Source organism: Myotis yumanensis, unplaced genomic scaffold, assembly GCF_028538775.1.
Source record: "Myotis yumanensis isolate MYYU_CA2020_CCGP unplaced genomic scaffold, mMyoYum1.0.hap1 SCAF_14, whole genome shotgun sequence".
Taxonomy (NCBI): Eukaryota; Metazoa; Chordata; class Mammalia; order Chiroptera; family Vespertilionidae; genus Myotis; species Myotis yumanensis.
Window position 1 is genome coordinate 34219689 of NW_027223765.1, and position 15628 is coordinate 34235316.

Genomic DNA, 15628 nt, shown 5'->3' on the forward strand with positions numbered 1-15628 from the left:
TTACAGATGAAGTAATAGAAGCACAAAGAGATTAAGTAACTTGCCCAAAGTCTCATACTTGCTAAGTAAAGGAGCTAGGATCTGCATGTGGGCAGTCTGACTGAAGTCCACGTGCTGAAACCCCACTCTACACAGTTTCTCTTCCTTTCTCCTGGGACTTAACCAGGAGTTCATAGATTCAGGTTAAAACTTGTCTTTGCAGAAGTGGGTGAGTGTGAGTGTGTGTGTTTGTATATTTTAATCTAATACCACACCACCCCTCACTGCCAAATAGATAGAATTCACATTTCATAATGTCTTTTAAAACTTTTAAAGCCCCACATTAAGGTAAATGATCCAGGATTCCTACAAAATATTTGCTGGTCCTTCATGAGGGGCAGACTACTAGACTCCCTGGGCTTTAGATGAACAATTTTTATTTCTTACCTAGCAACATTCCACAGAGATATGACAGGAGTGATGTTGTCTTCTCTGTTGGCTTGCAGATAACTTCCTTTAGTTATGCAGAACTTGAAGATTTGCACGAAAGGTAGGTTTCTGCAGTCATACTACACAGCATGGAGGCAAAGAGCTTTTCTGTCTGTGTCCTTGGCTGTCAATGAACTGTTAACCAACATGTGTACAGATGTTTAACTTCAACATGTGGAAAATAATCTTTCTATAAAATCAACTAGAAAACCCAAGTTTAATGAATAAATATTCCAGGACATGAGCAACGAGGAAAAAAAAAGATCACTGCAGGAAAAGAGGGAATGCTGTATCCCTGGCCAGAAAACACAAGGGTTTTGGAGACTGGTGTTGTCTCAGCAGCATTTTCCACAAACAGCATCAGAAGCTGGACCACAGTTCAGAGGGGAAAGTTAATTCCTTTCCAATTATTAAATGGAAGGAAAGTACACATGTCCAACCTGCTGAACATGCACCATGCCACACACCGTCCCACACCCTGCCCTTGAGAGTTTCAGGTTGAAAGACTTTGTTTGCAGTTATTCATTGCTCAGAATCTTGAGTGCAGGAGCCAGAAACACACCTCTTTACTTTCCCATTTCAGCTGACTCACCCATAGCTTTTATGGAGATGACCGTGAAAGGTCAAGGTAGGGCCTGAGAGGCCAAGATGGTGCCAGCAAAAGTTTGGACTTTGATGAATCGACATATTTGGTAATTAAAAAGAAAGAGTGAGGGAACAACTTCTTGTTCTACATACATTAGGTAGATTTTTCACTTCCCTCAAGAGTAAATGGACCCCAGGTTATACAGTGAGCATCTTGATAGAAGGTGAGTGACAGAGCCTTTTCCAATCACGACTGAGAAAGCAAAGCCAAAGTATACTGAGCAAGAAGGGGCCAGTGACCTCTGGCCTTTTCTAAACCATTTCCTCTCACATTCAGTCAAAAGCTTGGCTTCTTTAAAATGACCCATGTGGTTTTCTGTCTTGTTCTAATAGGAAGTGTTGACACTCTCCCCCTCCACCCCAAAGTTATCTCTGGTATTTCCAAACAGGCCAAATTCCCAAAATTTCCACTGCAGAGAAATCCTAAGCAAGGTTGTTGGCAAGTTTGTTGGTCTGGGAGCCAGCTCTGCCCCAGGTGTTCTGATGTTGCCATGCACTGCAGGGAGCCAACTTAACATCTGAGAACAAAAGGAGAAAAACATTATGAAACGTGATTTCTACCTGGGATATGCCAGATAGGAAGGAAACAAGTCCTTTGTAAGGAAGCAGGTCTCAGCCTGAATCTCAGTAGAGAGTGCCAGGAGGGTGGTGTTGCTGGTGGTGATGGTGGTGGTGCAGAAGGAGGGTCAAGAGTATCTAAATGAGATGCCTGACTCCAGGGAAGCATCATGATGCTGAAATGCCCATAGTGCCATAGGTGTCAGTATCTACCAACCCCAAAGTATGGATGTGGTTCATTCTGTTGTGGTCCATTTACTTCGGGGAAAAATAAGATGCAAGATCAGATTCACTAACACAAGGCATATGAGAAAACTTCATAAGAAGTCAGGGAACTGGAAAACATTTCTATAACTAAAACGTTTGTAGATCTGTGATATCTTTGGAGATGTAGCTGGAGAATGGAGCTATAGGCTAGGATTTGGCTTCTCTGGGTAGTTTAACCCAAATGTAAGGCTTTGGAGAATTCTAGTTCTTTGTGTCATGCTGAAGGACAAAGGAAACATTGCAAACTACTCCCCATTCCAACTGAAGTTCTTTATCACTTTCTTAAGGAGATACCATGACAACATAGCAGGTAGCTTTATGCTCTTTCAGGTCCTTCTAACTTGAATAACTACATTGCTAGTTTATCATTTCCAGCTAAATCAGGCAATACCTGCTATACAGGATTTCTAAGCAAAATAGTTTACTGCAAGAAACTGTCAATTGCCTGTCTGTCTTAGTTTCTCTAAATAGATTGACAAAGACCAGAGATATGAAAGGAAAATATTTGTGAGAATCAGAGTCCCTGCTCCCTCCACTTGGCACCACCCTTATCTTTCTTGAGTAATGTTAAGACTCTTATTCAGGTTGAAAGCTCAACCTGATGACTTTCCATTATACAATATTTGTATAATTGGATATTTGTTTGTTACTCATTTAGCTAACCATTTACCATGGATGAATCCTAAGTATATGGAAATGAACCAATTTGCATGTACTTTTTGATCAGAAAAGTTTATCTTACTACAAATCAGACTAAAATTCACACAAAGAAGCATATTATGTGAGATAATTTATAAAGGGAACATGCATATTATCTGATAATTATTTTAGTACATTGGGTTCAAGTGGAGCTTATAAAAGGTCTTATCAGGTTATTCTTAAAAACAAAACAAAACACCACAACCTGATATCAATGAAAGTGCTTAAATATTTTCTCACCCAAGCTAACTTGTGTTGGTTAAATTATGCTGATGGATTGCATAACTGAATTAAGAAGCAGGGATAGCAGAAACCCACTTGAGGTTAAAAGAGCAATGAAGTTAAAATAACTGTGGTCTCCAAAATATTGAGTCAAGAAAATGCTCTGGGTTCATGGAGTGATTTGGAGAGAAAGCAAAAGGAATTCAGTGGTTATGTGGTAGGGTAGTAAGATTTCTGAGTCAATAGTCATATTCCAACTTTTGTTGCCACACTCTGAGGAATTCACTTCTCCCTGAGTTTCATCTATAGAGCAAGGTCCTCAGATTAGAAAATCCCTAAGATTTCTTCTATGTCTACCAGGCTGTGAACTAGGTGGCATTAGTTTATGGTATCCTGGTTTTGATTACTGATACATTTTTTTTGTTTAAGTAAATTAAAATTTGTATTACATTAGCATGCTTGGGATTTTTTTCAATGGTTTTTCTAATCCCCTGAATTCAACTTGATTAAACAGGATATTTAAATAGCTTAAGACCAGAAACTCCCAGTTAGAATTAATGGCTAGAATTGTCAAGTATACTTCAATTTTTTTTTTATATATATTTTATTGATTTTTTACAGAGAGGAAGGGAGAGAGACAGAGAGTTAGAAACATCGATGAGAGAGAAACATCGATCAGCCGCCTCCTGCACACCCCCCACCGGGGATGTGCCCGCAACCCAGGTACATGCCCTTGACCAGAATCGAACCCGGGACCCTTCAGTCCGCAGGCCGACGCTCTATCCACTGAGCCAAACCGGTTTCGGCAAGTATACTTCAATTTTAAAAAATTAATAGGGTAATGAGATTATCAGAGCAATCTATCAAAATAGTAGGACCTTAAATCAAAGAAAAGGATGAAGTATAGAATACTTGTCTAAATTTCAGCAGCAAAAATATGAGCACTTGGGAATTTGAAGAAGGCCCCAGTGTTCTTAAATATTTCCTTTGGATCATAAACTTTAGTTTAAAAGAATCAAGAAAACATAGAGGATTATCAAAATGAACATTTCTAACACTGAAGAAATAATATAACAAAAAAATCCTTGATACTTCATAGGCTGTAAGCAAAGACAAAACCTCTTCAATAAAGGTGGTTATCTGAATGAATTTTAGCCTATAATCTATCTTTGGAAGCCTACTTTTTATAACTTCAATATCTCCTTTCAAAGAAAGAATTCTATAGAAAATATGGAAATCAATGCGTTGTTGCAGAAGAAGGGCAAGATAGAGGTACTATTCTAACACATAACATTCATGTCATGACACTGTGAAGGATAATGCTAGGCAGGCTGCAGTTGGTGGAGGAACTCATGACTGCCTCTCTTAGGGTGGGTTCCCTGAGAAACAGACTCTGAGATGAAGATTTGCATGCAGGAGGTTCAATGAGAATTCTCTCAGGAGCAACACTTGAAAGGAGTGAGGGAAGCAAGATTGGGCAAAAGTTGAGCTATGATGCAGTTACAACAAAGACTTGAGACAATCCCACAGGAAGTTCTGGAACTGGGATGGCCTTTCAAAGTTATTTTGAGTCAAGAAAAGAAGCCTGGGTCTTGGACATTCACATAAACTGGTCACTGGATGTGAGCTGCACCGGGGAGGGAGCATAACCTTGGGTAAAGCAGCTCCCTTTGCCTGAGGGCAATGCCCAGAGAGAAATTCACCTGTGGCTTTAAACAGCCAATACTGACTGTCAGCTGCTGGGGGAAGGAATACATCAGTCCTGATGAGGGGTAGGGGTGCATTTAGGGTCCTGCACCACCGCATTCACTACTTTGCTTGATACTATGGGAATTAACACTTTACTGTGTAAAAAACTATATAAAATAGTAACAAAATTTCAATGAACAAGAGCTCAGCTCCCAAGCAACCTCATCTATTTGGAAATACCTTCCGAAAAATAAACTGAGTAAAAATGCCTTTGAGCAGACGAAATAGATGTCTCCAAGTCTATTCACTAAAGCTAATGAACTTGATTCATAGGAATCTCTGCACAAGAAACCTGGCAATATACTGTTTATGTCCATATTCAATGAGAAATAATAAGAGAAATATTTTTTAAATTTCTCAATACAGGAAGTTTTGGCCACTAACAGTGTATCTGTGAGGGAAGAGTCAAAGAAAATATCACGAGGGAGAAAAAATCTTAAAGGGCACAAGAGTCTGGAAACATTTAGTGTCATAGAGAAAATGTGTCCTGACATCTCACTATGCCTAAGGGCATCACTGCATTACAGACTATCACTGTGATTGATACTTATAATGATTAGATCTTCAAGAAAACAATATTCTAGCCCAGCTGGCGAGGCTCAGTGGTTGAGTGTCGACCTATGGACCAAGAGGTCATGGCTCATGCCTGGGTTGTGAGCTCCATCCCCAGTGGGGAGCATGCAGGAGGCAGCCAATCAATGATTCTCTCTCATCATTGATGTTTCTCTCTCTCTCCTTCTCCCTTCCTCTCTGAAATAATATATACATACACACACACACACACACACACACACACACATATGAAAAGAAGAAAAGAATATCCTATACATTTAGTTTATAAGGAGAAAAAAATTTCAGAAAGATTGCTTATTCATAGCTATCCAGGATCCACCCCATTCTCTGAAGGATCTGGATAGCCAAGTTTTTACTCTATGCATGGACATGGAAATTAAAGGTTAATAGGCATGGCTTCAACCAAGGCTTTAGTAGGGAGATGTTCACACCACACCGCAGATCAATGGCAGTGGCTCTATATCCTATTTCCTTCCTTAATCAGGTCCCCTAGGGAGTACACTTGATAAGCAAGAGGCTTAGGTACAGATTCTTTCAGGTGAATTAAACAATTAAATTGCAAGCAGTTTGGAGCATGCTCATTGCCCTCAGCAATCATCTCATTCTTGCGAACCTAGGTTAGTAAAACTTTTTACCAACAGGTAGAATTCTGCTCTGGCTAAATCATCCATTCAGTCTCTTATCTACTGAGAGGAAAGTGGAGATAAAGAAGACATAGTAAAAGCAGATCTCTGACCAGCTTTCAGAAGCTATGACGTCTATGGGAGTAAGCAGTTGTTCCCTTTCAACTGGCTCAGCTAAGTACGAGGAGAAAGTGTTCCTGAAAATTTACCTAACTGGAAAATCAATAGAAATCAATTTTCTTTTTTTTGTCAAACGCTGAATCATTCTGATGCATGTAGCCAGACGTTTATGCAATTTCTTTTTTATCACCGGAAGATCTTTAGTAATTGTGGGCACTCCTCTTATTTCAATAGCTTCAGAGGTTGTTGACACCTTAGATTAAGCCACTGGATACATGCCACCTTTTCCATTCACAAAGTGAAAGAACTAGACATATGCTGAAAACCTGAAAGTTATTAAAGAACTGGACTTCAATTTTTTTTCTTTTACCTTGAAGTCTTAACATTCCTGTAAGAACTTTATACCATGAAAACAATCCTCTAATCCTTTTTATTATTATTATTGTAGTGAGAACTCTTAACATGAGATCTACCCTCTTGGTAAATTTTAAAGTGTACAATACAGTTTTGTTGACTATAGGTACAATATTGTATAGCAAGCAGATCTCTAGACTGTATTCATCTTGTTTAACTGAAATTTTATGCCCATTAATTAGTAGCTCCCTCCTCCCTGAACCTCTGGCAACCACCACTACACTCTGACTCTATAAATTTGACTATTTTAGATACTTCATATTAGTGGAATCATAAAGTATTTGCCTTTCTGTGACTGGCTAATTTCACTTAGCATAATGGTGCAAAGAGCCCAAGAGCCAGGATATCTACTATCTAAGGCTATTGTCAAGCTGTACAGGTTTCTGGCCAGACAAACCAACTCCACCTTTAACCAAGTGGTGCTGAAGAGGTTGTTCATGAGTCGCACCAACTGACCACCTCTGTCCCTTTCCTGGATGATCCAGAAGTTGAAACTTCCTGGCCAGGATGGCAAAACCTCTGTGGTTGTAAGGACTATAACCAATGACATGTTTGTCTAGGAGATGCCAAACTGAAGATGTGTGCACTTCCTGTGAGCAGCCATGCCTGAGCTGAATCCTCAAGGCTGGGGGCAAAATCCTCCCCTTCGACCAGCTGGCCCTGGATTCCCTAAGGGCTGTGGCACCAGCCTGCTTTCTGGTCCTTGAAAGGGTGGAGAAGTGTACAAGCATTTTGGCAAGGCTCCAGGAACCCCTCACAGCCACACCAAACCATACCTACTTACCAAGGGCCAGAAGTTTCCTCAAGGGAGAGGCCAGTGGGTCAATCCAGGCTATAAAAACTAATTCCAGATCCTATCTTGTTATTAAAAAGATTTTGGTGCCCTGACTGGGTGGCTTAGTTTTCTGGAGTATCATCCTGTGCACCAAAAGGTTGTGGTTTGATTACAAGTCAGGGAACATACCTATGATTGATGTTTCTCTCTTACATCAATGTTTCTCTCTCTCTCTCTCTCTCTCTCTCTCTCTCTCTCTCTCTCCTTCCTCTCTCTCTCAAAATCAATTTTTAAAAAAACACATATTCTAGGGTGAGGATTAAAAAAAAGATTTTGGATGCTGAAAAATTAATTTGTATTTCTACATACTAGAGAGGAACAATTGGAAAGAAAAAAATTAAAGTACATTTATGATAATATTCCCAAACATATATTACATAGGGAAGTATTTGACAAGATATATGAAAGACCTATACACTGGAAACTACAAACATAGCTAAGATAAATGAAAAGAGAAACCATGTTCATGAATTAAAAGACTCAATTCTTCTCAACTATAGATTCAACATAATACAAATTGAAGTCCCAACAGGCTTTCTAAAAAAAATAAGTTGACCAACTGAATCTGAAAATTACATGGAAACATAAAATATCTTTAGTAACCAAAAAAAATGTGAAATTATATTACCTTACTTTAAGACTTAGTATAAAGCTATTATCAAGACAGTGTGGTATTGGCATGTGGATTGACCTATATGTCAATGAAACAAAAGAAGAGAGAGAGAGAGAGAGAGAGAGAGAGAGAGAGAGAGAGAGAATTTATTTTCAACAAAAAGTTCAAGGTAATTCAGTGGGAATAGGCTTTTCAACAAATGCTGCTACAATATACAATAACTGGGTATCTGTAGGAAAAAATGAACCTCAACCTTCATCTTGCAAAGCTAACTCAAATTTGAACATGGATCTATATGTAAAATAAAAAACTTTAAAGTCTAGAAATAATCTTAGGAGAAAAATCTTCACAGCCTTAAGATAAGCAAAGATTTCTTATGTAAGATGCAAAAAGAACCAACCATAAGAGAAAAATGAAGAAAAATTTGATCTCATCAAAATTAGAATCTTCTGCCCTTAGAAGAAAATGAAAAGACGAGTCATAGAGAAATAAAAGATATACTGGGGGAACCATTAATTATTCTGATGGCATTTCTACCTTAGGGAGGAGTGTCCATGAATTTCACAGAAGCAGTGCTGGGACCTGTGTTTTCTCTGAGTCCTGCTCCTTGGGTCTGCCTACCTCCTCCTCTCACCTGCCGGGTCAGCAGTTCCCTTACCAGGGCTGTCTTGGCTTCATTTTCAGTTTGTGTGGCACTCTGTAGATGTTAAATAAATGTCCACTGAATGATTAAAAATGGTGATGAGAAAATATTTGGAAGGGCCTCAATCCTCCCACCACTAGGGAAAATGTTTCGTAGCTCTGGGATTTTAAAACAGAAAGTTTAGTTTGCCCACAGGGCTTCCTTCTCCAGGTTCGGCATCTTTTCTTGTGTCTTCTGATGTTTTTGTGAATCCTTCTGATGTTTGGTGAACCATTCCCAGAACAAGGTGTATGTATGTCTTTGTCAAGTAGTAGATCAATTATTTTTTTTTAGAACAAAGTTTTAAATATTATAATAAAATATGCAGGATCATAAAGAAAACCTTTATAGGTATTAAAATATAGTTTCAGAATATTTTAAAAAATAAATTAGTGGTATGGTAATAGAGAATGCTTATTTTTTTTTAACATATTAACTAACAAGATCTAGTAGTAGGCCTCATTAATTGCTGTAATTTCGAAGTAATGATGAGCTTAATGACATTTTGAAATAACTGCAACATCTGTAATAGATCTGAAATATCTATGATTTCTACTGGTAATAAAGTCACAGGAACTGCTAACACTAAAAAAAAAAAATGAAAAGACAGTCCAAAAATTGAAAGAATATATTCATTATACATATATCTGACAAGAGATTTGTATCCATAAAATATAATAAACTCTTACATATTAAGAAGGCAAAGAAACAAATTATTTTTAAATAGACAAAAGGTTTGAATAGATACTTCATAAAAGAGGATATACAAATGATCAATAAGCACATTAAAAGATGCTTAACATCATTGGTCATTAGAAAAATCCCACTTAAAACTAAAATAAGATACCACTATACAGCCCCTAGAACAGCTAAAATTAAAAAGACATACTATCAAGTTTTGACAAGGATAGAACATCCAGGACTGCTATACATTGCTGGTGGGGGTGTAAGACAATTCAACCACTTTGGAAAACTATTTGGCAATATTCTAGAAAGTTAATGTATTCTTACCATCTGACACATACATTTCACTCCTGGTACTCTTCAAGAAAAATAAAAACATATCCACACAAAGACTTGTCAATGGATGTTTATGATACTTTCACTTATAAGAGCTAAAAGCTGTAAACAACTCAGATATCCATTACCAGATAAATGGTTAAACCAATTATGGTATGTAATGGACTACCATTCAGCAATAGAAAGGAATGAACTATTGGTATATGCACATGGATGATTCTCAAGAATATTGTGCTAAGAAAAAGAAGCCAGACACAAAGAGTACCCAATGTCTGATTCCATTTAAATGAAATTCAAAAACAGTTAAACTAGTCTTTAGTGACAAAAATCAGATCAGTGGTTGCCCAGGCATTGGTGGGTCAGTGGTGAAGAAGTACAGGAATTGATTGCAAAAGGCACAAGGGAACTTTTGGGGGTAATAGAAATGTTCTATATCCTGATGGGGATGGTGGTTACATAGGTATATATATTTGTCAAAACTCATCAAACTGTACCTTTTAGAAATAAGTAGACTTCATTGTGTGTAAATTATACTTCAATAATGATTATTTTTAAGTTTTATTTATATTTATTTATTTATTTTTAATATATATATTTTATTTTAGAGAGAGGAAAGGAGGGGAGAGAGATATAGAAACATCAATGATGAGAGAGAAGCATTGATTGCCTGCCTCCTGCATGCTCCACACTTGGTATTGAGCCCGCAACCTGGGCACATGCCTGGGAATCAAACTGTGACCTCCTGGTTCATAGGTCAATGCTCAACCAATGAGCCATGCCAGCTGGGCTATTTTTAAGTTTTAAAAAAGTATATTATAGTAATATTCAGTTAACATTGATTTAATGCAATATGACTTTTTACTAAATGCTAAGGAAAAACTAACAGTAACCAAAATCAGCTGATGTACTACACAAAGTAGAATTATCAATATTTGAAATAAAAAAAAGAGACCTAACTACATGGTACTAAAGACATGAAAAAGATAAGATACTATGAAAAATGTTATGCCAATAAATTTAAAATTTTAATGAAATGGACAAGTTCATAGAAAAACACATCCTACCAATAGTGACACAAAAACGCATAGAAAATGTGAATTGTCCTATATCTATTAAAGGAAAAGAATTGTAATTTAGAACTTTCTCATGAAGAAAATTCTGGGTTCAGATGTCTTTACCAACGAATTTTCAAATATTTATAGAAGAAACAATATCATTCTAATGAAAATCTTTCTCAAAGAAAAAGAGAGATTATTTTCCAACTCATATTATGAGGACAATATGATTATGCAAAATATGGCAAGGATATCACAAATAAAATTAAAGATCAAGCTCACTCATAAATATAGAAAAATTAGCAAATCAAACACATTGATATATAGAAAGGATAATACATAAGACCAACTTTGGTTTATTCTAGGAATGCACTGTTGATTTAAAATTTAAAGTCAAACAATGTAATTCACACATCAACAGAATAAAGAAGAAACCCCATATGATCATTGTAGTCAATGGAGAAAAAACGTAACATCCACTCTTTATTTAAAAAAAAAAAAAACTCTTACAGACTCATAGACAGCCAGCAGACAGCTCTAGTGGAGTGGAAGAGGGGGTGATGGGGAGGTGGTGGGGCTGAGCAAAAAAGAAAAAAAAAGAGAGAACTCATGGACATGGATAACAGTGCGGTGATTGCAGGGGTGGGGAGTGGGGAGAGATGGAAGAGGGCATAGAGGGGATAAATGGTGATGGGAAAAATAAAATTAATAAAATTTAAAAACTCTTAATAAAGTAGCAATATAAGGAAACTTCCTTAATCTTATAAGGATATGTTAAAAGTTAACCAACCAATCAAACAACAGGAAAAGATATAGCAAATATGTTTAATGGAGCAATAGTGAAGTTTTTCTCCTGAAATCAGAAACAAGACAAGAATATCTGTTATCACCACTTCCCACTTCAGTCAACATTCTCCTCAAAGCTTAGCCAGTATAATAAGGCCAGAAAGAAAAAAGATATAGGTTTGGGAAAAAAGAAACAAAACTATCATCATCCACAGATGACATAATTGCATATATAGAATACAAAAGAATTTATAGACAAGCCATCACAAATAATAAGTAAATTTAGTAAGATTGCTAGATATCAGATTGATATACAAAAATATCAGTTGTATTTCCATACACCAGAAATAAAATATTAGGCAAGACAAAATTTAAATTTATTTATATTTACCTATAAATACATACGTATATACATACATGTAATATATATCTATCATAATAAAAGCTTAATATGCTAATTAGATCAGATATCCTTCTGGATGTCCTTCCAGACAACCTTCCGGATGAAGCCACTGTGGCAGGGACCAAGACAGAAGCGGCCGCTGTGGCAGCGGGGGCCAAGCCCCTTGCACGAATTTCGTGTATCAGGCTTTTAGTGTATTTAAATAGCAAAAAATCAAATATCTAGAAAAGAAAAACTATCAAAACATATAGATGACTCTTCACAGAAAACTACAAAACATTACTTAGAGGAATTGAAGAAGAATTAAATAAGTAGAGGGATATACCATATTCATAGATTGGTAGGCTCAATATTATAAACATATCAATTCTCCCCAAATTGATATAATCCTAATAAAAATTTCAGAAGGCTTTTTGTGGAAATTGACAAGCTAAAGAATAGTCAAGATAGTTATGAAGGCCCTGACTGGTTTGGCTCAGTGGATAGAGCGTCGGCCTGCGGACTCAAGGGTCCCGGGTTTGATTCCAGTCAAGGGCATGTGCCTTGGTTGCAGGCACATCCTCAGTGGGGGATGTGCAGGAGGCAGCTGATCAATGTTTCTCTCTCATCGATGTTTCTAACTCTCTATCCCTCTCCCTTCCTCTCTGTAAAAAAATCAATAAAATGTATTTTTTAAAAAAAGAAAAAAGATAGTTATGAAGGGTAAATTTTGGAGAGCAAAGCTACTTGATAATAAGGTTTACTATATAGCTACAGTAATTCAGATTGTGACACCAAAACTTGGCAAGGACATCACAAGTAAAATTACAGATCAATTGCTCTATAAATACAGAAAAAAAATATAAACAAAAATAGACAAAGAAAACATAACAGTTCAGAAACAGACCTCTAAAGATTTATGACAAAGTTGTCACTGTAATTTAGTAGGTAATAAGTGGTCTTTTCATTTAGTGGTGCAGAATCAACTTGATATGTTTATGAAAAAAAATCCTGACTCCTATCTCCCACTATACACACTAATCAATCCAGATGAGTTGTAGATCTACATATGAAAGGAAAAACAATAAAGCTTTTAGAAGTTAACATAGGGGGAATAAGTAACAATTTCTTAAGCAGGAACAGAAAGCAATCACCATGAAGAAAAAGACTGATAATTAGGACTTAAAATTAAGTACTTCTGACCAAGAGATAAGGAAAGGAAAGGAGAGGCTAAAGAATTGTAAAAGATAGAGAATAGTCCTTCTTGGTAAGCAATTATAAATGTCTACAGAGAAAATCCCAAAATTTCTAAACCAGACAGCTAGTGAGAGAATTCAGTAAAGTTCCTGAAGATAATCAACATTAAAAACAAAAACAGTAGCTTGGCCAGTGTGGCTTAGTTGACCTATGAACCAGGAGGTCAGGGCACATACCTGGGTTGTGGGCTTGATCCCCAGTAGGGGGCGCGCAAGAGGCAGTCGATCAATGATTCTCTTCATCATTGATATTTCTGTCTCTCTCTCCCTCTTCCTGCCTCTTTGAAACCAATAAACACATATTAAAAACAACAGCATTCCTATGTAGCATAAATCAATTGGAAAATATACTAAAGAATATCATAACAACAAGAATCATAAACTCTCCTGGAATAAATCTAAGAAACCTTATGCCTGATAATTGTGTAGAGATAATTTTAAAACATTATTAAAGAACATAAAAGAAATCCTAAATAAATAGAAAGATATACCACATTTATGGACTAAAAGGCTGAGAATTGCCCAGCCGGTGTGGCTCAGTGGTTGAGCGTTGACCTGTGAACCAGGAAGTCATGGTTCAAGTCCCTGTTCAGGGAACATGCCTGGGTTGCGGGCTTTATCTCCAGTAGGGGACATGCAGGAAGTAGCTGATCTATGATTCTCTCATCATTGATGTTTCTATCTCTCTCTGCCTCTCCCTTCCTCTCTGAAATCCCTTCAAATTAATCTATATATTTAGTACAATTATAATAAAATGTCAAAAGGGTCAATTTTTCAACCTGACCAAATGATCCTAAAGTTCTTATGGAAGGGTAGAGGGCTAAAATTCACAGAGATAATTTTAAAGGAGAAGATGGTGATGGAGTTTTCCTATCAGATATTAAGATTTATTATCTATCTATTTAAAAGCCTAAGCAACCATTGCAACTGAACGGACGACTGAACAAGCTGTGTGGGGTGACCAGGCTGGCAGGGGGTTAGTGAGGGGCGACCAAATGACTGAGCAGCAGGCTGTGTGGGGCAACCAGGCCGGCAAGGGGGGCAGTTGGGAGCAACCAGACTGACGGCGGGGGGTGGGGGGTGGGCAGTTGGGGGCGATCAGGCCAGCAGGTAGAGGCAGTTAGGGGTGATCAGGCCAGCAGGGGGGCAGTAAGGGGTGACCAGGTTGGCAGGGGGGCAGTAAGGGGCGATAAGGCTGGCAGGCAGAGGCAGTTAGAGGTGATCAGGCTTTCAGGGGGGGCAGTGAGGGGCAATCAGGCAGGCAGGCAGGTGAGCGGTTAGGAGCCAGCGGTCCAGGATTGTGAGAGGGATGTCCTGGATTGGAGAGGGTGCAGGCTGGGCTGAGGGGACCGTCCCCCACCCCTCAGGCATGAATTTCATGCACTGGGCCTCTAGTACAATTATAAGAAGATAGGACAGTATTTGTGCAGGATAAATGAATAAATAATGGAAGAAATCTGAGAAGCTAGAATCAGACCCTGGAATTTATGTATGACAGAAATCACTGCAAGTGAATGAGAAAAAAATGGACTCTTCAAGAAGAGATTTTGAGATCATTGGTTATCCATAAGGGGAAAAAATGAAATTGTATCCCTACTTCACAAATACCACAAGTATTAATTTCAGGTACATTAAAATCTACATGGTAGCCCTAGCCGGTTTGGCTCAGGGGATAGAGCGTCAGCCTTCGGACTGAAAGGTCCCAGGTTCAATTCCGGCCAAGGGCATGTACCTTGGTTGCAGGCGCATCGCTGGTAGGAGGTGTGCAGGAGGCAGCTGATTGATGTTTCTCTCCCATCGATGTTTCTAGCTCTCTATCCCTCTCCCTTCCTCTCTGTGAAAAATCAATAAAATATATATATTTTAAAAATCTACATGGTAGTGGAAGATGTATAGAAGGAGGTACAGGAAAGCATCTTTATGACTTGCTGTAAGAAAGGATTATTCAAAGAAGATGCAAAAAGTACAAATCATAAGAGGAAATATTAATAATTTGAGTATAATTTAAAACTTTCGAGCTTTCTATTTCCTAGAAATAAACTTTCTTAACCTGATAAAGACTATCTATAATATTTAATCATATTTAGTATGGCGAGCATTTCCTAAAAGTCAGAAACAAAACAAATACTTCTTACTCATAATTTTCAACATTTACTGGAGTTCCCAGCCAATAAAAATACAAAACATGGAAAGATTTCAGGTATTAATATTAGGAAGAAAACAAGAATATTTCCAAATTACTAATATATGGTTGTCTATTTAGAAAATCCAAGACAATCAAATAAGAAACTATTAGAATTTTCTAATTTCTAATCAGAATTATAAATGGATAAAAAATTATCTTCAAAATAGCAACAACAACATACATAACAGGGCCAAATGTTCAAGAAATTGGCAATTCCTATATGAAGAAAACTAGAAAATGTTATTTAATGGATAAAAAAATTTACCTTTATAAATTCATCAGCAAATATTTGTTAAGCACCTGTTATGTGTCATGCCCTGTCCTAGGCTTTGGGGCTATTTTGGGGTAAAGAAAAGAGACAAATGTACTTGCTTTCATGAAGCTTCCATTCTAGTAAAGAGACAGACAATAAACAAAATAAAGAATAAAATATAAAGAATGTTCGATAGCGACAAGCGCTATGGAGAAAAATAAAG

At 37.3% G+C, this 15628-nt stretch overlaps 1 pseudogene; it reads left to right on the plus strand.

Moving 5' to 3' along the window:
- The first annotated feature begins 1077 nt into the window (after window positions 1–1077).
- LOC138992636 (large ribosomal subunit protein eL18 pseudogene) lies at window positions 1078–7183 on the plus strand (annotated as a pseudogene).
- The last annotated feature ends 8445 nt before the right edge of the window (window positions 7184–15628 follow it).